Source organism: Eschrichtius robustus, chromosome 2 (assembly GCF_028021215.1).
Source record: "Eschrichtius robustus isolate mEscRob2 chromosome 2, mEscRob2.pri, whole genome shotgun sequence".
NCBI lineage: Eukaryota > Metazoa > Chordata > Mammalia > Artiodactyla > Eschrichtiidae > Eschrichtius > Eschrichtius robustus.
The window spans coordinates 17,909,779-17,933,963 of NC_090825.1; the positions used below are offsets into that span (position 1 = coordinate 17,909,779).

Consider the following 24,185-nt stretch of genomic DNA (forward strand, 5'->3'; position numbering starts at 1 on the left):
ATATATAAATATATATTAATTATATTAAAGTTTTAGATGATAGAACATCATGGCAAGATTGTTATTAGATCTTTAAAAAGCAAGAAAATATCATTTTTGAAGTTCGGTATATAAGTGATAAAATTTGAAGATCAAATAACCTACTATGCAATTTGCCTTGTAATATAAATTCAGTTTAAAGGGTGTGTGTGTTTATATGTGTGCAACTGCTGTGCAGTATCTTTAACTATGCTAATGGAAAAGCTTTCCAAGTGTTAAAATTAACCATTGGCATGAATTGCATCAGATATGTCATCTATTCTACTGATCTATAGTTAATGATTTTGATTGGGTAAGATTTAATTTAAAATATCCAGCCATCCTGTAAATATATATTATTCTCTGGTTCCTTTTTATTTGATTTCCCAGAAACTTCATGCAGAATGTCGACTTTAATTTTATTTGTATTTATTAGGCTAGATCAGTTTTAAAGCATGCAGTTAATTGCCTGCTTATTTCACGGCTGTACTTCTTAAACAACTGATTTCTAGAGTTGCACGTGACTAACATGTTTACCTTCAGAAGTGTCTTTTTTTCCTGTAATACTGGGTGTGATTGTTTTGCTTAACTTTATAACAACCCCATATCATGTTTTTGAGTTCTATTTTTCAAAATATTTTGAGCCCTTTAAAAATGTAATGTGGGCATTTCAGAATATGGTATGCTGATCCAACTTTGATAGAAGTGATATATTTTTATTCTAAAGTCTGTCCAAATGATGTATTCCATAAGCAATAGAGAAGATGAGTCAGCATAAATGCAACAATCAATTGAAAGTATTCAGTTTCGTTAGCTTTACAATCTTATTAAAACCAAGGTCATTAACAGAATCTTTAATATTCGTTCAGATACTAAAATGTTATAATGGCTTCTTAGAATCTTCAAGACACGTACTTAGGTTATACAAACTGCCATCCAAATTAGATTTGCAAGGTTCAGCAAAATACAGGTTGCCCAGTATTAAACAACAAATAATTATTTTGTACTATAAGTATGTCTTACGTGATACTTTACATATATTTATATTAAAAAGTTATTTGTTGTTTATCTGAAATTCAAATTTAACTGGGCATCCTGTATTTTATTTGGCAAACTTAATCTAAAAAATGATGTTGAATAATTTGAAACTTTCAATTTTTTATACTAGTTTCCTTTTCCTCTAAAATGTTAGGTGGTGTACTGTATTTAAGAATATATCTGTATTTAGTTAATTCTACCTATCTATATTTATATTTATATCTGTATCCATCTAGCTCTATCTATCTACCTATTTATCTATCTATCTATTCTACAGATTTTGACAAGTGTAGAGTGATATGTATCCATAATTCCAGTATCAGAAAAAACAGTTTTACCACCCTAAACATCCCCAGTGCACCACCTATTCATGCCTCCTTCCCTTACCCAAGAATGCCTAGCGACCACTGATCTTTTGACTGTCTCTTCCAGAAAGTTGTGTAGTTAGAATCATACAGAATGTAGTCTTGTAGTCTTTTCAGATTGATTTCTTTCACTTTGCAACATACATTTTTTATGGTTTGAATGCTCCTGTTTTTTTCTTTGGTTTTTATTTTGTCTTTTTTTTTTTTTTTTTTTTTAACTGAGTACTGTTTCATCGTATGAATTACCCATAATCAGGTTATCCATTCATTGATTGAAAGAAATTTTGATTGCTCCCAGGTTTGGGATATTATGAAGAAATCTGCTCTAAATATTTGTGTGCAGGTTTTTGTGTAAACCTAAATTTTAAAGTCATCTGAGTAATGACTTTATACTAAGGAGCCCAATTGTTAGAGAGTATATTAAGAATATGTTTAGTTTTGTAAGAAATTGCCAGCTGTCTTCCAAAGTACCTGTGCCATTTTGTGATTGGCTTATTTTTTAAGTCTGATTGAAAATATTTTCTTGACATGGATTGAACTGAAAAGTAATAAATAGGAAGAAGAGATGGTCAAAAATAACCAAGCCACTAGCCCATATGGCAACATTTTAAGTTAATGTTCACCAGTCCCAGCATTTTGACAGACGTTTACCATTCACTAGCTGTCACCATGGATAAGATTATTTAACTTTTCAGAATCTCTGTTTCCTCACCTGGAAAGCAGTAACTTAAAAACCTACCAAATTTCTGGGGTGAAGTACTTTGACCAGGGCCACACTTACCTCCTCTTGCTCCCTACCCCCAACACCAAATAGAGAACCTTGAATAACAAAGCATTCTCTCCTCCACTGTAGCTTGAAAAAGGACACAAGGTCATTTATTTTACAGTATTATCACTATTTTACAGTAAAGTTTATCCACAACGATTTGATTAAAAAATATGTATACTGTACTTATGTCTTTATAACTTTTAAACTACATATTTAAGCCTTTGGCTTTTAAAATGGTATGTCCTACACCGGTGTAATATATTATCAGTGCCTAATTTACCATTATTTACAGGAGTAGAACATGACTGAATAACAGTCATCTTTTTCCCCACTCTTCTCGGAGTTTTCAGTATATGAAAAATTAAATTTAATTAACTATGAAATACTATATCACTCACAACCAAAATTAAGTGTGAACTTTGTGTTGGACTCATTTATGTTCCTTTCTCAACCTAAACCAGGAATATTAAATATGAGCATAAACTCAGAAAATAAGTCATTTCCCTGCCGTTGGTCCTGGCGTCCCTCAGCCTTGTATATGGCATTTTCTTGGTTTTCCTGCTGTTTCATAGGCTGCCTTTACCATGAGCACTTTTGTCCCTGTATGTTGGATCAACTTGCTTTTTGTCCCTCTTTTATTGACGATTAACTGGGAATTCTTAATTCAGATGTGACCCCTGCCTCCATAACAGGACATAAGTCATAAATAAAGGGAAAACTACTTAAGGACTCAAACATTGATGCCCTTTGTAGAGCAGTCCTCATTCAAACCCCCATTTGGAGAAGTAGGATTGGACACTACAAAGAGCAAATGTAGGCACTGAGAATTCCTACATGACCAAATCTGTAAAGCACATCCATATCAAAAGTGAACACTAATAGCTTTTTCCTTTCTTCGCTGTACATGAGAAACTTTCTACACCCTACCATCTAGCTTTCCCCATGCTCTGCAGATTATTTGGACTGCATATTGTATAATGAAGCAAACCAGGAAATAATACACCCAAGTAAATTTTTTGCTATTCCCTGGAATCCATGGAATATACCATGCAGTAGAGTAATCTCTGGTTGCCCATTATTTCTCTCTCCTTATGGCTCCAGATTTTATAAAAGACCTGCAGAATCTTCAGAGGAGGAGGAGAATTCAGAAGAATCCAGGGTAACTTTTTATTGTTTTCTTTGTGGAAGTTGATATACCTGTTACTGTATTCCTTATTATTCCATTTCTCCACAGAACTTCATACAACCAAGATTATCTATCTATCTATCTATCAATTTATCTACCTATCTATCTAGATATCTATCTAGATATCTAGACATATATATATATATATATATATATATATATATATTTCAAAGGGAAGGAATTTGATCAAAGGCAAACTGCTTGATTTGTATAATTACCCAAGGAAAAGTTTTCAGGACTTTCAAATGTTAACTGTTTTTCTCCCCCATCTATAAAGCTCAAATTAGTTATGAATGACTTATACATTATGTTTTGAACACCTAAAAGATGCTTTTAAGATTTTTATATTGCCATATTCTTAATTTAATGCTTTGAATGACTATATCCAATTCTGCACCTATACCCTCTGGTAATCTGGTATTGATTGCTTTTTAACCTTCATGGAATCCATTTTCTAAAAAATAAAGACATTTTTAGATCTGAGAGCTGATTATGTGTGTGTGTGTGTGTGTGTGTGTGTGTGTGTGACCAGAACATCTTTCTAGGACCTCTGGGCTCTTCAGAGATTTAGGAAGTGGGGCTGGAATAAATTGCATTTGGCTTGCCTTTTATTACTACAGATTATTTGATGTTGCTGATTGTAGGTCGTCATTTTTCCTAGATGATATATTCCCTGATGACAACAACTGTGTGTTCACTTATATTATCTCATGTGGAGAAAGTATATGAGATATTAGTTACTTCATTGAATGGAGCTCACTAAAGATATCTAAACTCTGACTCAAGGGGTAGAGATTAATAGTTTGACATTGTTAATTACGTAATTAATTAGTGAAGCCCATAAACAAAATGAATAATGAGAGTTACTTCACATATTATATTTGTTAAGCAAAACTTCTTAAAAATATCAGCTGAAGTTACTTTTAATTTCCTTTTCTGGTGGTAAGAGACATGATAAACTTAATTGAATTTTTTCAATTTGTTTCCAGAGATAAGAAAACTCTAACCAAAGAGTGTAATGTAAGTGGACCAGAAGCCCCCTGGGCTTAATAGGTATAAATGCCTATAGTCACCTCCTGAAAATGAAGGGATTTTGAAGAAAATAATTTATATGCTTGGGAATGTATGAAATTTTACCTTCAGCATTTATTGCTTGATTATCCCTTGAATATAAACCTCACATTCAAATCTCCAGAAAGGAAAACATACCCAGGCATCAGAAACTTGAAAATATCACTGCCAAACTAAAATTTGGAAATACAAAGCAAGCAAATCCGTCTCATCTGCTGTTTCCATTTCTGTCTTTCATCATTTGTTCTTCACAGACTTATAAACAGGTTGTTAAAACATACCCATACTTGTTACACGTCTGTTGAAAAATCAAGGAAGGGCTTGTTTTTATTAATAATAAAAATGAAATAAAACATCTAAGCTACAGGTATTTACATGCCTTCAATCTATTTATATTTAACATAATTCAAAACCACCTGCTTATTGGACAACCATGAGTTTTTATTTTTATAAATATGTTCTTTTCTCTTTGTAGAAAAATGTGTTAGATAATCTCTGAGGCCCTTATTTCAAAGTATAAAAGTGGCCTTAAATTATCAAACTTAACTAATTAATCTCTACAATTTTATCATCTATTGCTGGCCCTTCAGGTCAACTTGAAAGAAATGCATTGTTTTTAAAAGAAGAAGATGTCTTTAAAATATGTCTGTTGCTATTAACATGATCTAGTTAAAATATTAAATCTCCATATTTTAGAGTATTACAAAATGCAGAAGGTATGTTAGATATTTCACAATTAACCTGCACCAAACCCAAACCATATCATTTACTTTCTTCTTTCCCTGATATTGCTATTTGTTTTTCTGTACTAAAAGCCTATATGTTAGGGGTGTTAAAGAAATCATTGATTTTTTTTTTTTTTTGAGGTCAGATCTGTCTGTTATTTTTGTTTTGTTTCTAAATGTTTGTAGATATACATTTATATACTATTGAGAAAGTTTACGATCTGGAAAAGTTAGTAAATTGTAAATAGAAAGTAGTTACTAGTAACAGTATATTTTCACTCTATCATTGTAGCTGAAACAATCTTTGATCATTTCCTATTATGTCCTATACCATAATAGCATACTTTGTGTTACGTATTGGTTAACTGGCAGTTAAGATTAAACTGACATTTGGGACTTTATTTTTTCATGGAAATAATAAAGCCTTAGCAAAGTAAACTTGACAGAACAGGTAGTATGCTGGAGTCAATGTTTACTCAAAGCAGACACTATTTTATTTTCTAATAAAAATATAGGAAAGTATACTGACGTTGATTAGATGCAGATTAGGAAAATAGACAAGTGCTATTAAAAGTTCCTATTGTTTTAACTTATTTTAAAGTTAAATTTATTAGAAACTTATTATAAAGTTACAGGCTTTGTTAAGAAAGTACTGTATTTGATTAAATGTGTAGACACTTTTAAGTGTAATAAGGTTTTTCCATTTCCATGTGTAATTTCCAGACCAGAACAGTGGACCAATACAAGTTAGTAGATAAAATCTGGGCTGCTTGGGTGAATTTGAATTTTAATTAAATATTATGCTTTTTAAGTATAAGTATATCCCAAATATTGCTTGTGACATGGTAACAATAGATAATTGTTCATGATTTAGTGAACATCTGTATAAATATTTGGGATGTACTTCTATTTTAAAATTACATGTCCAACATTCACATTTAACTGGGCATCTAGGATCATTATTTGTTAAATCCTGAAACTCAAAGCACATGAAAATAAGGTGCATGTGTATGTAAGAAGACAATAACAGGAATACAAGTGTATCAAAATCAAAATCTCTCTCTATTCAGTTCTTAATTTATATTGATCCTGTGACTGAAAGTGGTAGCTGGGATTTTTCAAGACTTGAAGAATAGAAACAGGAAAAACTGTTATCTCAAAGCTGTAATCAATTTTCTTTCTCCTAAGAGAAGAAAAGTGATTTTATATCTGAGGTAGTTTCCTTTTTTTCTTCCTTCCAATCTGTGTAAATCACACTGTCTAGCCAAAACTCAATCACTTACTCATTGGTCTTGAGGAAATTGCAGGAATTACCATTATTCTGAGTGTTGACGTTAAATTACAGTTTAAGTATTCTGGTCATTTAAATTGGTATATTCATTAATATTCAGAGCAAAAACTACTCAATAGGATAAACGTAGGGACATTTTAATGTAAAGTACCTCTCACAATTCCTAAACAATGGGCTCTGGGTAGGAGGGACGTTCTTTTCCCCTGGCTTCATATTTCTGTGTAGATGGAGGTTCTCTAGAGAATCGCTTCTGATTTCAAGCCCCATTATCCTTCCTGGTGGTTGATTTGGGGAGAAGAGAATTAGTATGCATAATTTAGTATACATCTTCTCCCATTTCTTTGGAGATCTCTTACCTGCAGAGAGAATGTTTTCTGGCCTGCTTGTGGTGATGTGTGACCTTAAGGGCACAGGCCCTACCCTCTGGGTAAAAATGATTTACCCTTATATCAATATCATCAGTAAAAATAGCCACTTATTCCTCTATTAGTCAGACTCCTATGTTTGTGTCCCAGGCGGCTTAAAGAAGTGTTTTTAAGTCCTTTAAAAATTCAAGAGCCCTCAATAGTTTATTTATTTCCCTTGTATGCATATTATGACCAATGACATGACAATTTAAGTAAATTTTGATATGTCTGTGATGGGTTAATTTGTAGTTATTAAAACTATATTATGAAAAAGTTTTAAAATACTTTTAAGTGGAAAAGTAAGGTGGAAAATGTTACTATAAATTTATAGTCAACAAAATTGATTGAAGTGATAAATAAAGTAAAGGTTAAAATGTATATGCGAGGTCAACAGGAAGAAAGAGAAAACCCAGATGGTAAAAGGAAGAAGTTCTGAAGGCAAGGCTGGTGAGCGAGAGCTGAGCCCACATGGCTCATGGTGAAATCTTACAGCTACACCCACCACATCTGGATAATTTTGAGGAGACTATGTCAAATCCTTGTTGGTTTGAGTGCTACGACTGAGCTACCTGAATTCAGTATCAAAGCGCTTCCGATAAAGACACAAGGAAAGCAGCAAGGAAGCTACATGTGACTTGACTGTGTTCCACTTCAGGCTTGTTCCCTGGGTCAAGGCCTTTGCGCTTTCTGTGACCTTTGATTGGGCACCTTACCTCGCATATCTCTTGCCTTAGCAAGAAGAGTAGGTCTTTCCTAAAACATTATATTTTCAGTGTAGTGTCTTAGCCACCCTACTTAAATTTGGAGCCCCCAATGCCATAATAGACACTTCTTATCTCCTTTCCCTGATTTTTTTTTCCACTTATTTTTTATTATGATCAGGCATATTCTATTTTTTCATTGCCCATGTCATTTCTTTTATGTTTTCTACACTGGAACACAAGTTCATAGGAGCAAAGATTTTTGATTTGGTTGACTGCACATAAGAGCAGTGCCCGACACAGAGCAGGTATTCAGTGAACATTGATATTGTGGTTAATTTTGTAATCAAGCAAATCACTGAAACCACAGAACAAAAAGGTGAGGCAATATACAGAATGAGTATGTGTAAAATACATTTAAACGTCTTTGAAAAGAGATAAAAAGAATCTGCAAAAGTCAATATTTTGATAAATAGCCTCTGAGTTTTTATTTCTAGAATAGCAATGTAACTAAAGACAAAATGGAAGTAAAATAGTGATAGGGATGATAATTCATTAAAGTAAAGAATAGAGAATATAACAATCATAAACCTGTATATATACCTAGTAACATAGTATATATACATTTATGTTTATAAAACATAAATCAGAACCTTGTATAATTGCTTAAAAGTATTCATATTAATAGAAAATTTTAATCTGGGTAGAATTGGATGGGAAATAATAAATTTAAAGTACACTAAAATAGGTAAAGACATTTTAAAAAACATATTCATAAGCTTGATTGAATAAATATTTAAATAAACTGTTCACCCAAAAAAGTGAAAATATTCTGTTTAAAAACACTTCTTATATTTATGAGACTTTATACAAAAATTCTTATTTAATTCCAAAAGTAAATGTTATATAAAATATTCTGTATAAATCCAATAAATTGAATTATTAATAAATTTTTGAATCAATAATTGTGAACAATGCAGAAATTAATTAGAAATATAAAAACTGAAAAACCATAAGCTAAAACTCAAATTATTTACAAAACTTCCAAAACCATAAATTAATGTAAGCACTATCTATTAAAATTAGTAGTATAGCTAATGAAAAATTTAGATAAAAATATATGGCATAAACCTTCATGTTAGGAAACAGCAAAGAGTAAAATTTTTAAATCTCAGAGTTTAAAAGAATAATTTTGTAAATAAAATGTTAACGAGATAATCATTAACTTGGTTTGGGTTTATCATTACCATGTTCCTTTTGTGTTTATTTTTTAAGTATAACATTGGCATGATTTCAAACTTTTTATATATATATATATATATAGTTTTATATATTCTATCCTTTTGTGACTTTCTCTTTTTTGTCAACAATATGTTTTCTTTAAGATTTATTTATGTTGGTTTAGGGGAATTTAGCTTATTCATCTTATCTACCCTATAATCTTCTAGTTCAAGCATGAACCTCTATTTATTTATCCATTCAATTTGTTGAGGAGCATTTGGGTTGTTTTTAATTTGAGGAGAAGAAAATATGTACTACATTAACATTCTGGCTCTAGTAATTCATAGTCCTTGATCTTTTTCTCATTGCATGTATTTTCTTTCAGTTTGTGAAAATTCAGTGAACTGTGCTCTGTGATATGAATATTTTTCTTACTGTGTGTCAGTCCTCAATGAAAAGTTGAAAAAAATAAGTGGGTAAAGGACTATTCTATGAATTGTACTTAGGTAACAGGCTATCCATATAAAAATAAAGTACTGTATTTATTTCCCTCTTATAATATTCAATTCTAGGTAGATTATCCTCATAAATGTTAAAATTTTTTACAGTTTAAAATTATCCTCATAAAAAGTGAAAAAAACTAAACATTTTAGAAGAGGCATAAGAGAATATCTTTATAGTAGAAAAGCATTTCTTAGTAATAAACATTTTAATCTATAATGCAAATGTTGATATATAATTATATTAAATATAAAACTCTATACAATGAAAGACATCAAAAGTAAATCATGAATCCAACTCAAATTATGGAAGAAGATTTAAAAAAATCATTATTACTTTTATCAGAAAAATAAAGATTTGTTCAAATCAATAAGCAAAACAAAGAATCCTTTCTTAGGCAAAAAAAGCAAAGTAATATATGAATAGCCACAACAACAGAGACCAAAATGGCCAATGAAGTATGAAGTTTAATTTAAAACAAAAATATGCCATTTTTGAATGATTAAAGACCTAATAATTAAATTTCATCATTATAAGCATTGCTGAGAATATTGTGAAATATGGGTTCTACTTCATTACTCATGGATAGGTGACTTGTCACAAACTATTTGTAGAGTAATTTGACAATTTAGGTAAAGTGGAAGGTAAGCACAATTTAAAAACCAAATCCATTTATAGGAATATGCCCCAGGAGAAGAACTAATAATAATAATAATAATAATAATAATAATAATAATAATAATAATAATATCCAAATTTTAACATTGATGTCTCATATATCTTAGTATAGCATTGTGTTCCATTTTGTCATTGTTACTGGCCTTTCTTCATCAATACCACACCCACTTAATTATTTCCCTTTCATACCTGGGAGGACAAATTCTGACCCCTCACTTTGTTCATCAAGTAAGCCTTTATTATTCTTGGACATATGAATTTCCAAATACATATTGGAAACAAGCTATACAAATCAAGACAAAAAAAAGAAGCACAAATTTATAATTTAATCTATTTATGTATAAAGTATTTTAGATTTTCTACATGCACATTCATACTTCGGGGTAATGGTGTTTTTATTTCTTTGGTTCCAAGTCCTTGCAGATTTTATTTTATTTCTTTGCATTATTGCATTGGCTAGAATCTCCAGTACACTTTTTTTTTTTTTTTAAATAACTTTTTCCAAACTCAGTTGGTTTCCCCAAGGGAATGTGATACTTTATTCACTGTTTTACCTGATATTTCATTCCTCTTTTTTTTTTAAACATCTTTATTGGAGTATAATTTCTTTACAATGGTGTGTTAGTTTCTGCTTTATAACAAAGTGAATCAGCTATACATATACATATATCCCCACATCTCCTCTCTCTTGTGTCTCCCTCCAACACTCCCTATCCCACCCCTCTAGGTGGTCACAAAGCACCGAGCTGATCTCCCTGTGCTATGCGGCTGCTGCCCACTAGCTATCTGTTTTACAGCTGGTAGTGTATATATGTCCATGCCACTCTCTCATTTCGTCCCAGCTTATGCTTTCCCCTCCCCGTGTCCTCAAGTCCATTCTCTACGTCTGTGTCTTTATTCCTGTCCTGCCTCTAAGGTTCTTCAGCACCATTTTTTTTTTAGATTCCATATATATGTGGAATAGTGTACGGTATTTGTTTTTCTCTTGCAGACTTATTTAACTCTGTATGACAGACTCTAGGTCCATCCACCTCACTACACATAACTCAGTTTTGTTCCTTTTTATGGCTGAGTAATATTCCATTATATATATGTGCCACCTCTTCTTTATCCATTCATCTGTCGATGGACACTGAGGTTGCTTCCATGTCCTGGCTATTGTAAATAGAGCTGCAATGAACATTGTGGTACATGACTATTTTGAATTATGGTTTTCTCAGGGAATATGCCCAGTAGTGGGATTGCTGGGTCGTTTGGTTGTTCTATTTTTAGTTTTTTAAGGAACCTCCATACTATTCTCCATAGTGGCTGTATCAATTTACATTCCCATCAACTGTGCAAGATGGTTCCTTTTCTCCACACCCTCTCTAGCATTTATTGTTTGTGGATTTTCTGATGATGGCCATTCTGACTGGTGTGAGGTGATACCAGATAGTAGTTTTGATTTGCATTTCTCTAATGATTAGTGATGTTGAGCATCCTTTCATGTGTTTGTTGGCAACCTGTAAAACTTCTTTGGAGAACTGTCTATTTAGATCTTCCATCCATTTTTGGATGGGATTGTTTGTTTTTTTTGATATTGAGGTGCATGTCCTGCTTGTAAATTTTGGAGATTAATCCTTTGCCAGTTGCTTCATTTGCAAATATTTTCTCCCATTCTGAGGGTTGTCTTTTCATCCTGTTTAGAGTTTCCCTTGTTGTGCAAAAGCCTTTAACTTTCATTAGGTCCCATTTGTTTAGTTTTGTTTTTATCTCCATTTCTCTAGGAGGTGGGTCAAAAAGGATCTTGCTGTGATTTATGTCATGGAGTGTTCTGCTTATGTTTTCCTGTAAAAGTTTAATAGTGCCTGGCATTACATTTAGGTCTTTAATCCATTTTGAGTTTATTTTTGTGTATGGTGTTAGGGAGTGTTCTAATTTCATTCTTCTACATGTAGCTGTCCAGTTTTCCCAGTACCACTTATTAAAGAGGCTGTCTTTTCTCCACTGTATATTCTTGCCTCCTTTATCAAAGATAAGGTGACCGTATGTACGTGGGTTTATCTCTGGGCTTTCTATCCTGTTCCATTGATCTATATTTCTGCTTTTGTGCCAGAACAATACTGTCTTAATTACTGTAGCTTTGTAGTACCGTCTGAAGTCTGGGAGCCTGATTCCTCCAGCTCCGTTTTTCTTTCTCAAGATTTTTTTTGCTATTTGGGGTCATTTGTGTTTCCATAAAAATTATGAAATTTTTTGTTCTAGTTCTGTGAAAAATGCCATTGGTAATTTGATAGGGATTGCGTTGAATCTGTAGATTGCTTTGGGTAGTAGAGTCATTTTCATAATGTTGATTCTTCCAATCCAAGAACATGGTATATCTCTCCATCTGTTTGTAGCATCTTTAATTTCTTTCATCAGTGTCTTATAGTTTTCCGCATAGAGGTCTTTTGTTGCCTTAGGTAGGTTTATTCCTAGATATTTTATTCTTTTTGTTGCAATGGTAAATGGGAGTGTTTCCTTAATTTCTCTTTCAGACTTTTCATCTCTTGTATATAAGAGTGCAAGATATTTCTGTGCATTAATTTTGTATCCTGCTACTTTACCAAATTCATTGATTAGCTCTAGTTTTCTGGTAGCATCTTTAGGATTCTCTATGTATAGTATCATGTCATCTGCAAACAGTGACTGGTTTACTTCTTCTTGTCCGATTTGGATTCCTTCTATTTGTTTTTCTTCTCTGATTGCTGTGGCTAAAACTTCCAAAACTATGTTGAGTAATAGTGGTGAGAGTGGGCAAACTTCTCTTGTTCCTCATCTTAGTAGAAAGCATTACAGGTTTTCACCACTGAGAACGATGTTAGCTGTGGGTTTGTCAGATATGGTCTTTATTATGTTGAAGTCAGTTCCCTCTATGTCTGCTTTCTGGAGGGTTTTTATTACAAATGGGTGTTGAATTTTGTGGAAAGCATTTTCTGCATCTATTGAAATTATCATACGGTTGTTATTCTTCAGTTTGTTAATATGGTGTATCACATTGATTGATTTGCGTATTTTGAGGAATCCTTGCATTCCTGGGATAAACCCCACTTGATCATGGTGTATAATCCTTTTAATGTGCTGTTGGATTCTGTTTGCTAGTATTTTGTTGAGGATTTTTGCATCTATGTTTATCAGTGATTATGGCCCGTAGTTTTCTTTTTTTTATGACATGTTTGTCTCGTTTTAGTATCAGGGTGATGGTGGCCTCGAAGAATGTATTTGGGAGTGTTACTCACTCTGCTATATTTTGGAAGAGTTTGAAACGGATAGGTGTTAGCTCTTCTATAAATGTTTGATACAATTCACCTGTGAAGCCATCTGGTCCTGGGCTTTCGTTTGTTGGAAGATTTATAATCACAGTTTCAATTTCAGTGCTTGTGATTGGTCTGTTTATATTTTCTGTTTCTTCCTGGTTCAGTCTTGGAAGGTTGTGCTTTCCTAAAAATTGGTCCATTTCTTCCAGGTTGTCCATTTTATTGGCAAATAGTTGCTTGTAGTAATCTCTCATGATCGTTTGTATTTCTGCCGTGTCAGTTGTTACTTCTCCTTTTTCATTACTAATTCTGTTGATTTGAGTCTTCTCCCTTTTTTTCTTGATGAGTCTGGCTAATGCTTTATCAATTTTGTTTATCTTCTCAAAGAACCAGCTTTTAGTTTTGTTGATTTTTGCTATTGTTTCCTTCATTTCTTTTTCATTTATTTCTGATTTGATCTTTATCATTTCTTTCCTTCTGCTAACTTTGGGGTTTTTTGCTCTTCTTTCTCTAATTGTTTTAGGTGTAAGATTAGGCTGTTTATTTGAGATGTTTCCTGTTTCTTGAGGTAGCATTGTATTGCTGTAAACTTCCTTCTTAGAACTGCTTTTGCTGCATCCCATAGGTTTTGGGTCGTCGTGTTTTCATTGTCAGTTTTTTCTAGGTATTTTTGATTTCCTCTTTGATTTCTTCAGTGATCTCTTGGTTATTAAGTAGTGTATTTTTTAGCCTCCATGTGTTTGTATTTTTTACAGATTTTTTCCTGTAATTAATAACTAGTCTCCCAACGTTGTAGTCGGAAAAGATACTTGACACAATTTCAAATTTTTAAAATTTACTGAGGCTTGATTTGTGACCCAAGATATGATCTATCCTGGAGAATGTTCCATGAGCACTTGAAAAGGAAGTGTATTCTGTTGTTTTTGGATTGAATGTCCTATAAATATCAATTAAGTCCATCTTGTTTAATGTATCATTTAAAGCTTGTGTTTCCTTATTTATTTTCATTTTGGATGATGTGTCCGTTGGTGAAAGTGGGGTGTTAAAGTCCCCTACTACGATTGTGTTACTATCGATTTCCTCTTTTATGGCTGTTAACATTTGCCGTATGTGTTGACGTGCTCCTATGTTGGGTGCATAAATATTTACAGTTGTTATATCTTCTTCTTGGATCGATCCCTTGATCATTATGTAGTGTCCTTCTTTGTCTCTTGTAATAGTCTTTATTTTAAAGTCTATTTTGTCTGATATGAGAATTGCTAACCCAGCTTTCTTTTGATTTCCATTTGCATGGGATACCTTTTTCCATCCCCTCACTTTCAGTCTGTATGTGTCCTCAGGTGTGAAATGGGTCTCTTCTTGACAGCATATATACATGTCTTGTTTTTATCTCCATTCAGCCAGTCTATGTCTTTTGGTGGGAGCATTTAATCCATTTACATTTAAGGCAATTTTTGATATGTATGTTCCTATTACCATTTTCCTAATTGTTTTGGGTTTGTTATTGTAGGTCTTTTCCTTCTCTTGTGTTTTCTGCCTTGAGAAGTTCCTTTTGCATTTGTTGTAAAGCAGGTTTGTTGGTGCTGGATTCTCTTAGCTTTTGCTTGTCTGTAAAGGTTTTAATTTCTCTGTCAAATCTGAATGAGATCCTTGCTGGGTACAGTAATCTTGGCTGTAGGATTTTCCCTTTCATCACTTTAAGTATGTCCTGCCACACCCTTCTGGCTTGCAGAATTTCTGCTGAAAGATCAGCTTTTAACCTTATGGTGATTCACTTGTATGTTATTTGTTGATTTTCCTTGCTGCTTTTAACATACATTTTTTTGTATTAAATTTCTGGTAGTTTGATTAATATGTGTCTTGGCGTGTTTCTCCTTGGATTTACCCTGTATGGGACTCTCTGCGTTTCTTGGGCATGATTAACTATTTCCTTTCCCATATTAGGGAAGTTTTCAACTATAATCACTTCAAATATTTTCTCAGTCCCCTTTTTTTTTTCTCTTCTTCTTCTGGACCCCTATAATTCGAACGTTGGCGCATTTAATGTTGTCCCAGAGGTCTCTGAGACTGTCCTCAATTCTTTTCATTCTTTCTTCTTTATTCTGCTCTGCAGTAGTTATTTCCACTATTTTATCTTCCAGGTCACTTATCCATTCTTCTGCCTCAGTTATTCTGCTACTTATTCCTTCTGGAGAATTTTAAACTTCATTTATTGTGCTGTTCATCATTATTTGTTTGCTCTTTAGTTCTTCTAGGTCCTTGATAAACGTTTCTTTATTTTCTCCATTCTGTTTCCAAGATTTTGGATCCTCTTTACTATCATTACTCTGAATTCTTTTTCAGGTATACTGCCTATTTCCTCTTCATATGTTTGGTCTGGTGGGTTTTTACCTTGCTCCTTCATCTGCTGTGTGTTTCTCTGCCTTCTCATTTTGCTTAACTTACTGTGTTTGGGGTCTCCTTTTCGCATGCTGCAGGTTCGTAGTTCCCATTGTTTTTTGTGTCTTCCCCTAGTTGCTAACGTTGGTTCAGTTGCTTGTGAAGGCTTTCTGGTCGGGAGGACTAGTGCCTGTGTTCTGATGGATGAGGCTGGATCTTGCTTTTCTGGTGGGCAGGACCACGTCTTGTGTTGTGTTTTGAGGTGTCTGTGAGCTTATTATGTTTTTAGGCATCCTCTGTGCTAATGGGTGGGGTTGTGTTCCTGTCTTGCTAGTTGTTTGGCATAGGGTGTCCAGCACTTTAGCTTGCTGGTCGTTGAGTGGAGCTGGGTCTTATCACTGAGATGGAGATGTCTGGGAGAGCTTTTGCAGTTTGATATTACATGGAACTGGGAGGTCTCTGGTGGAGCAATTTCCTGAACTCGGCTCTCCCACCTCAGAGGCACAGGCCTGACACCTGGCCAGAGTGCCAAGACCCTGGAAGCCCAAGTCTACAGTTGCTCCCAAAGTCCATCACCTCAATTTTGGGATGATTCGTTGTCTATTCCAGTATTCTACAGATGCAGGGTACATCAAGGTGATTGTGGAGATTTAATCTGCTGCTCCTGAGGCTGCTGGGAGAAATTTCCCTTTCTCTTCTTTTCTCCAGTACACTTTTTTCCATAATTGCTACTAGAGAACATTCTTATCTCACTCATGATATTAGAGGTTTTCAAAATTATGCATTAAATATGCTGTGTGCTGTCAGTTATTTTTTATATATTTTTATCAGTTTAAGAAAAATTACCCTTGGTTTGCTGAGACTTTGGGGTTTTGTTTTTTTATCCTCATCAATGGGCTTAATTGTTCCAAAAATTTATTAAGTTGTTGTAATTATATTCTTTTCTATTTTTTCACTGTGATAAATAACATTAGTTTTGCATGTTTTAACATCCAAGCATTTCTGAAATAAATCTACTGCAAACATGATGTAATGTCATTTTGTATATCTTTTAATTCCACAGGCCATTATTCTGACTTCAATTTTTCTATTTATGTTCACTGGAGAGATTGGCCTGTAGATATTATTCCTTGTGATATCTTTGTTGAATTTTAATTTCAAGGTTCACAAAAATAATCAGAAAAAGTTTTTATTTTAATTTTCTGGAACAGTTTTTGTAAGTTTGGGTTATTTCTTCCTTAACATTTCAGAAGACTTTACCTTGGGATGCTCTCTAGGCATAAAGAGTTCTGTATAAGTATGTTTTCAATTAAAGATTCAATTTCTTTAATAAATAAAGAGTTTTACAGATGTTTTATTTTCCTTCTAATAGTAAATTATATTTAACTAGCAATCCATCCATTTCATCTAAATGCTCTAATTTACTTGCATAAATATTTTCATAACATATTTAAAATTTTTTTAATCTGTAGGGTCTGTGATGATGTCTTTAAAATGTTTACATCTAATAGTTTTAATATGCAACTTTTTGAGCACATAATCCTACTGTTTGTTTTGTCTGCTGACTCTAAATTGGTATGCATTCAGGAACATCTCTGCAGAAATCATGTACAGTTAAGATTGCAGGTTGTTGTTTCAGAGGAGTTTCCTATAGTATGCTTGTCTGTAGTAGACATCAAAAGGATGTCATTATCCTAAAACCATTTCTTCTGTTGTTATGTTCTTGGCTTTGGATTTTCAGACCACATGATTACTATCAAATTAATCCTTACCTCAAATTGAGCAACAGACCCTGGTTACAATTCTCAGTAGAAACGTTTTTCCTTACCTAAACCTCAGACAAATAAAGCTAAATACTATGGTGCTTTTTCTGTGCTAGCAGGAATATTTTTGTTTTTGTCTAAGGTTGTATAACTTCATGAGTCTTGACTTTATATTCAGGTTCCAGGTCCATGCTTTTAATTCATACAAAAATAAGATTTCATGTGATATGTTTTTATGGGCAGAAAAAACAACTTCTCAATTACCAAGAGAAGCAAAATATATAATTGGGCCATTTACAGCTGCAGCATCAACTTATATGACTATTACTCAATCCATTCCCTTTTTATGTTTATAGCCCCAGGGAATTTCCCTTACATGTTTTAAAGTTTACCTGCATAGAATTGATTTTAAAAATTTAAACATATATACACAAATTTGTGTGTTTTAAAATTAGACAGATTTTCCCCCATGTTAGTCTTCCATGATTTGAGGTATTAATTGTGATGAATGAAAGTAAGAGTAAACTTTTTAGTAATATCACAGTTTTAGTTGGTGATAAAAGTTTGGTCATGATATGAGTAATAAAATGGCTAACAGCTGCTCCTTGCTTAGGAATTTAATGATGTTTTATACAATGATTATTAAAGTGTTTTGGAATTTCTAAATAGATATCAATTATATTTTAAACGTAATGATACTTTTCAATTTTAAAATAATTAAGAGAACCCACTGTTTTTCAAATACTGACAGAATAATTTGTATATCCCTTCAATCACTGATGTAACAGATTTTATACATACACTTTCTGAAAATAATAGGCAAGAAGATATCTTTTTATTCTGCACTATGAAGATAAATAAAAGTAAATTGTTGAATATATTTCATCTCTTGTTGCTTTATTTCATGGATTAAAGTCAGGATGATAAAAGCCGAGATTCTATGTGACTTTGAGAGCTATACATTACAACATAATTTAAGGAAGCCTTCTAAATTTCAGAGATTTGGGAACTGAAAGAAGAATGCATATATTTAGTCTCCTCCTTAGTAATAAAATTCTACCAATATATTTAATTGATAAGTTTGTTTTTATTTCACATAAGTGCAAAGATAATGCGTACCTTGAGAATTTACCTTATGGGGAAAAATACTAAATCTCAGATTTATTTCAAACACTTAAAGAGAACAACAGATCACAATAACTCAAGATTTTAAAGACTCATATTTTAGTAAAAATAGATTTTAGTGCAATCTCTTTTGAATATATAGAGAAATAAAGGTTGAGTTTTTGCTCATGGCTTTATACTTAGTCATTAGGTCAATCACATTTTTTTTTTAAATTAATTAATTTATTTATTTATTTTTGGCTGTGTTGGGTCTTCGTTTCTGTGTGAGGGCTTTCTCTAGTTGCGGCAAGCGGGGGCCACTCTTCATCGTGGTGTGCGGGTCTCTCACTATCGTGGCCTCTCTTGTTGGGAGCACAGGCTCCAGACGCGCAGGCTCAGTAGTTGTGGCTCACGGGCCTAGTTGCTCCGCGGCATGTGGGATCTTCCCAGACCAGGGCTCGAACCCGTGTCCCCTGCATTGGCAGGCAGATTCTCAACCACTGCGCCATCAGGGAAGCCCACATTTTTAAAAATAAATAATTCCTTGAATCCAGAGCCAATTAAAACATGTGAATTCCTATTTCAGCCAAACACATGTTGAATATAGCATTGTTTATTTTGAAGTGATTTCAGTGTGCCTAAATTTAGATGCCTTTCAGCTCCTCAAAATCACACAAAGCAAGGTATTTTTAAGATGAAGAATTTCAGAGCATTTAGCAGATTTATTGTTATAACTCAAATAGAAGACAGCAAGGGGTTACAAAAAGTTAATTCAAGAGCACAGGCCAGTCACTGTCAGTAAGGGACCCAGTTTGTGTGCCAGCTAGACTCCAGTAAATCAGTTTGTAGTATCACTTGTCTCTACTTTTGAAACTTCTCTCTTTCTTTTCAAACAGGTTCTACTACATCAAAAGTGAAAGACATGGCAGTCTTGGGTAAGAAACTCAAGTCAATAAAAATGGTAATTTTCACCCATGCAATCTCTGAACACAGTGAAGGGAAATATTTCACTTTATTTTTAGTTCTGTCTGTATAAACCACCCAGTTGCCCTGCTCTGCTTTTCTCAGTGGTGGTATCTCACAGTGTCATCAAACTCGGCAAGGTTTCAAACTTTAATAGACTCACAAAAATGAGAGAATACATACCATCGGGTCAGCAACAAACTTCTTTTTTATCACTTTTTATTTCTAACTTCACAGGCTCAGGTTGATGACGGTCATATGAGAACTTATAAGGACTGCTAAGGTGAAATTTTGGAAGAGAATGCTTGCATAATTTTAAGGTACTTTTCATATATAAAGTGATATTGGACTTCAGAATGTATTTGGTCAACATATATTAATTAAATACCCAATATATACTATTAACAGACATTGAATGAATGAATAATTTAAAAAATTTAACAGAAAGATCAGCTAACGAAGTAAATGAAGTATTTATTTTTTATGTTGCTATCAGTAATCTTTAATTATATATATTAACATATTTATGTTTCCCTATGTTTTACATGATTCAGTACTTTTCAAGTTTAATAGCTCATAAGATATATAATGTCAGAGGCATAAGAAGGAAATTTTTTTTTTTTTTTTTTTTTTTTGTATTCTCTCTTCTCTGGCTAGGTTTAAGTTGAACTCCTTGAAACTGATAAGCTTCAAACCACCAATCCAACTCATGGCCACTAAGGTTGGGTCATGTGAAGACAAAACACAATTTTTTACCTTCTTTAGAGGGACTGATTATGAACCTGACAAGAAACTTTTCCAATTGGTTTTCCCTCACTACATCACATCCAGGGAATACAATATTTAATATGAGGTATTATACCGCTACACATAATCTAGCAGGTCAAAAGTTGTTCCCTACTCTAGAAATTAACATCATAATAATATTGGATGTTAATAGCTAACAGCAAGTTTGCCTCTTTCTTATTATACTACAAAGACGTAAACTAGTAAATTTTTTAAAGACCGTGACCATATTAACAAGATTTAGCTTCATACAAGATATTTCCCAAATAATGAGTAGAATGTCACTAGATCCTTGGGGGAGAGATTCAGGTTGGATATTCTAAGTGTAGATCTAGAGCTCCAAAGAACTATGTGTGGTGAGGTTTAAATTTGGACATGATTGAATTTTAGTGTCAGTTGGTGTCATCAGTTTTGGACAGCAATTCAGGGAGGAATATTTAGTGCAAGAAGAGATGGACCTCCTGCGCATATACCCAGAGAAAACCATAATTCAAAAAGACACATGCACCCCAATGTTCATTGCAGCACTACTTACAATAGCCAGGTCATGGAAGCAACCTAAATGCCCATCAACAAACGAATAGATAAAGAAGATGTGGTACATATACACAATGGAATATTACTCAGCCATAAAAAGGGTCAAAATTGGGTCATTTGTAAAGACGTGGATGGATCTAGAGACTGTCATACAGAGTGAAGGAAGTCAGAAAGAGAAAAACAAATATCGTATATTAACGCATATATGTGGAACCTCGAAAAATGGTACAGATGAACCGGTTTGCAGAGCAGAAATAGAGACACAGATGTAGAGAACAAACGTATGGACAGAAAGGGGGAAAGTGGGGGTGGTGGTGGGGGGATGAATTGGGACATTGGGATTGACATATATACACTAATATGTATAAAATAGATAACTAATAAGAACCTGCTGTATAAAAAATAAATTAAAAAAAAAAGAAAAAAGAGATGGACCTCAAAATTAGAATTCTGGTGAATTCTCACTTGTACAAGCAGATGTAGGAAAGAAAACTGAAAAAAAGGTTGTTAAAAACTTAGAAAAAAAAAACAGAGTGTGAGGGCAAAGAATTCAAGAGAGCAGAAAGCTTACAGAAAGAAAGAGTCAAGTTGTAAAAAAACAGAGACATTTGGTAAGCAAAAGAAGATTTGTATATACTGGATTTGGCAATTAGAAAGTAATATTTGCCAGAGTATTTACAATGAGATAGGATTACCTATAACTGTGTAAGTAGAGAACTAGAAGGCTGAAGGAAATATTTCCTGATGGTCATAATTTTCTCCATGAATTGTGAAGAAGGGCTTTTGTTGAGAATGAAAAGAAAGCTCAAGAGGGAGGGAGACTCATGCCAAAGGTTTGGGTTAGCTACAAGGGTCATGAAAAAGGGACTTGTCAAGGATTTATCAATCTTTAACTTTCATATGAATTTGGATACTACCTTGTATCATATACAGGTTGCTTGTTTTTGAATCTCTTATTTTCATTGCTAACATTGTTTTTCTATATCTGCTCTTACACTTATTTCTAACTATTGAATCTTATCTATAGATGTGCCTTGCTTTCCTTCAAACAATCTTTCTGATTCCCTCCCAACAAGGTGAGATATCACCTTCTTTGAACTATAATTACAGTAATTTCTATTTTTGGCTCTCTTTATACCCCTGAAAAATTTCAAGTAACAAAGTAGATACACTATTAGTTTCTTATCTTTACATGTTCTTGGCACTGGAAACAATGAAATCTTGCTTTAAGAAATGTTCCCCCGCCTTCATCCATTGAAACAATCCAGAATGCAAATCATGAAAATGTGAAATTCTGTCATTGCTTATTAGTCATCACATACCTGACCATGACTAAAATGTAGGAGCAAAGATCAGCAAAGTGTATATTCTTGAGATCAAAGGAGTAAAAGGAGGAAAGATGTGAAAGAAATGCAATGAGGAAAGGGAAAGAAATGTGAATACTATTGAACACTATGCATTTATCTATTTCATTTTAAAAACTCCCCTGTAGGTTCTATCGTTATGTTTGTAATTAGGAGAAAAAAATAGAGCCCAAAACTTGGGAATATTCTCTGAAACTGAAAAGCATATAGATATAGATATATAATATAATCTTTTACTAATATGATATGATATAATATAATATAATATAATATAATATAATATAATATATAAACTTTGACTTACAGGACCACATTGTACTTGGATATGTATTGCTTAGAAATTTGATACATACAGAATTTATTTAAAAAATACAATTATAAAACTTTTACAGTTTATTTAATTGTTAAGTTTATAGAACAGAATACTAATCCTTTGATTTAGAATGTCTCTTTCATTGGTTTGTGCAAAATTTAAGTCGAGGTTGCAATAAGAACTAAATGGCTTTCAGCTGAATGATTAGAGACAAGAGAAGTTGAGGGTAGAGTTTGGTATCTGAGGATAAAGACAAAACATTTATCTAGTACACATTTCTTTTTTTTTTTTTCTAGTACACATTTCAAGTTGTAGCACGGCTGAAGGGTTTTCAGGCATGGTAATAGCTAATAGACTTATTAAAAAGGCTCATAAAACACACCATAATGCAAGCTGTGAGACTATCTAATACTGTCTCTTAAGGTGTCCCTGCTCTACATGGCATTGCTTTCTTGATACGTTCTACAGAATCTTAAGCAAAAGTCACCAATACACAGCCTTCTGCAGTATAATGGGAACTTAGAAGTGACAGGAGAGTAAAGGTAAATACGGTCATCACAACATATGCCTCCTCCGGTGCCTGCACGGGGCAGTGAGATTATCTGGAGAGAGAAATGAAGTCTTGAGCCCCAGGAGACCGGCAACAACAGAGCAGCCGAGGCCCATGGACTAGTATGGAGAATCACGTGTGAGGCAGGCTATGGAACACAACAGCCACACACACTTTTTTCTAAATTCAAGGTGATTCTTGATAGGAGAAGAGGCATATTCTAGGGTTTTCAAGAGCTAAAAAATGATAGTACTAGGCTTTTCAGTGGCTGTATTATTCATTTTATTGCTACATTACCACAAACCCAGTGGCTTAAAACAACATAAATTTATTATCTTATAATTCTTGCAGTCAGAGACTGAATAGTTCTCACTGGTTAAAATAAAAGTGTGGGCAAGGCCGCATTCCTTTATGAAGTATCTTTTTCCTTGACTTTTCTAATTTCTAGAAGTGGTTTTAATTCCTTGACTCATGGACTGCTCCCTCCTTCTTAAAAGCCAACAATGCAGTATCTCTCTGATCATGCTTTCCTTGTCTTCTCAGAATAGAGCTGGGAAACACTACTTAAATAATCCAGAATAATCTCCCATCTCAAAGTTCATAACCTTAATCACATCTGCAAAGCCCTTTTTGTCAAGCAAATTTAAAGTCACAGGTTCAAGACATTAGGACATGGACATTTTTCAGGGAACATTATTCTACCTACCACAGTGATATAGAAGGTGGAGTTTTGGATGAGAGAGTTCACATTATGGGTTGAAAAATAAAGATCCAGATTTATTGATCTGAACTTTTAAATTGATTACAAGAATCATATATCCAAATGATTATATAAACTGAGAAAACTTTGAATATTACTTTATTATTCCGAGTTACAGGGACTTGTGGAATTCATAGTTAATGACAAACAGTTGAATAGTAAAAGAAATTATAAATATAATTAAACATATAGGAAAATTAAATAGTCAATAAATATTATAGTAGGAGTTATTACAAAAAGCTTGATATTTGCCCTTACAGAATAAGAGGTAAAATAAAGATATATAGTAAAAATAGAAATATAGCATTGTTCTCTGAGTTCTTAATGCATCAAAGACTCACTGGCTTATAACAGTATATTTCTAAAATTTCAATTTGTTGAACGTTCTGTATCATTCTCCATTAAAAACTTTTTATGAAA

At 33.2% G+C, this 24,185-nt stretch overlaps 1 long non-coding RNA gene across 2 annotated transcripts in view; it reads left to right on the forward strand.

Moving 5' to 3' along the window:
* LOC137759205 (uncharacterized) overlaps positions 1-19,766 on the forward strand; it is a 520,553-nt gene extending 500,787 nt beyond the window's left edge. For both annotated transcript variants that reach the window (XR_011073052.1, XR_011073057.1), the window contains exons 10-11: positions 19,389-19,427; positions 19,693-19,766. This is a non-coding gene — a long non-coding RNA (uncharacterized lncRNA). The remainder of the gene's footprint in view (positions 1-19,388; positions 19,428-19,692) is intronic.
* The last annotated feature ends 4,419 nt before the right edge of the window (positions 19,767-24,185 follow it).